The following is a 2500-nucleotide window of genomic DNA, read 5'->3' on the forward strand; positions in this document are numbered from 1 at the left end:
CACCCTTGAACAACTCACAACCGCCTTGCCAATTAACCTCACGTAACTGCCCTCGTTAGTTACCTAATGATAAGGTTGTTAAGTCTTAATTACTCTTATTGATATTAGTCCCTGGGATGGTTAAGAATCAGTGAGTTTGCGGTGATGACTTCGGTATAATGAAAGGTTATTATCCGTGTAAGATTTTGGGAATAATGTTATGATAATTATTTCTGCTTCCTCTCCTCATTTTATCATCATTTATTGTTAGTTTTGGTAGTAGTAATAGTAGTATAAGTAGTTGTAGTTGACTTGCATTATCGTGATCATGATCGTCAATAGCGGTATCATTATTTCTACTACAAATACTACTACTATTACTATAATTATTGTTGATGTTACTGCTGCTGTTACTAGTACTACTATCATATTTATCATTGTTATCATCGTCTCCAAAATTATCATCCTTTACATCAGCACTATTACTACGACTACCACTGCTATCACCATTTTTATCATTACTATTGATTGGTAGTTATGGTGCGAAGATGATCACTGATTTCAACATACCTAAAGACAATATAACTCCCACCTCTTCTTCCCTCTTTATCAACCTCCTCCCTTTCTCTCTTCTACTGTGCGAAATTCTTGCGTCATGACCCAAGCCAAACAGGAAACAGATATACAGACCACATTCCAGCGAAGCCATGTGGCAGCGGCGTTGCCAAAATGGAGGTCCTGCTGATCAACAATTTATTGCCAGAAACAGCGGACGTAATTATGATGTGGTAACACTGTCAGCGAAATCATACCCCTACCCCCCCTACCCCTTACTCCCTACTCTCCCCTCCACTCCCTCCTCCCACTCCATCCCCCCCTCCCACTCCCTTAGCTCTCTCATTCATAAAATTATCCACGGCAAGTATAAACCGCAAGTGGGCAATAGAGGAGAAGGGTTGGATTCCACAAGCAGTTAAGAATAACAGGATTGGATCCTATAAAAGTTGGAGGAGGAGGAATTGCATCCTATAACAGTCGAGAAGATGAAGATAGGATCTCACAGCCGCGGTGAAGAGAGGATTGGATTCTATAAAGGTTGAAAAGAGAATGATGCATTCCAGAGCGGTTAAGAGTGGAATTGGATAATGTAGACAATATGAGGAGGACTGAATCCCTTGTGATAAACGTACCTAAATGAGACTAACTAAATTTAATTCACAAAAAAACTAAACTTTTACTTACGGGCTTCCTAGCTTGTATTTAGAGAAAGCTTTATTGTTGTAAATAATGCATACAGCGAGAGATCTAAAACTGCACCGGCTTTCTCCCAGTAAAACGGTGAAAATAACATTGCGGTGAATTGTTTCTGTTCATAAAAAAAAAGTTCAACACCGTGACAGGGTATGCGTAAAGTTCTGAGAGAGAGAGAGAGAGAGAGAGAGAGAGAGAGAGAGAGAGAGAGAGAGAGAGAGAGAGAGAGAGAGAGAGAGAGAGAGAGAGAGGGGGAGAGGGGATAGAGAGAGAGAGAGCAAACGAAGGAAGGAAAGAAAGAAAGAAAGAGAGAAAGAATGGAAAGAGAGAGTGAGAGCCCGAGTGACTGACAGAGAGACAGACGTATGACAGACAGAGAGGGAAAGGGATACGATATATAGAAAACGGACGTGTATGTTTGAATAAACAATTATGAAATCCCACTGGTAGGGAAAGTAAACAAGATATCCCTATAATGATTAATATTAGAAGAGAAAGTGGTGTTTTACTGACAACGAAAAATCCTTCAACATTAGATGCGCTAGATTTCAATTTTAAAAATTTGCATGTTTTGTTTACATACTACTTATAATACATTACCTTCGCATTACCCAAAAAGCAATTAATTGTTTGAAGAGATTTTACCATTTCCCTTAATATTTTTAATAACCTAAGTCATAAATGAAATTCATGTGATATAAATAAAACTCTCTCTGAAGAACATTAATAAACATTAATGTTGCTTATGCAGCTCATGTTTCAATGTTCATGACTCGAAAGCACATCGCGATCTCTCAAATGTATTATACGTGATCTGTCATACTTACGATGTCAGTGTACTCGATAGCGATTTATCACCCTTGCCATAAAACACGAAATAAATAAGAATTGGTATCGAAGTCATCGTGGAGATATATTTCCATCACGTGAGAATATGAAGTTTAAGAAGAAGAAAAAATGATAAGAAATATAATAAAAAAATAGAAAAATAAATGATGATAAATTGACAACTAATGATGCCTCGCCTAACGAAGCCAAAGTATGACACCCTACCTACTTACACACACAATGTTAACCCCATAACCCTTACACCTGCCACCATATATCCCTTCCCCTCCCCCCCCTACTACTAACCCCCAACCCCTCACCACTTCCACCTCCCCTTCCCCCTCCTATCCCCGTACCCCTAACCCCAACCCTCACCACTTCCCCCTCCCCTTCCCCAAAACCCCCAAACCCCTCCCACTCCCTCGGCAAAACCTCCTTTCAA

Source organism: Penaeus monodon, chromosome 1 (assembly GCF_015228065.2).
Source record: "Penaeus monodon isolate SGIC_2016 chromosome 1, NSTDA_Pmon_1, whole genome shotgun sequence".
NCBI lineage: Eukaryota > Metazoa > Arthropoda > Malacostraca > Decapoda > Penaeidae > Penaeus > Penaeus monodon.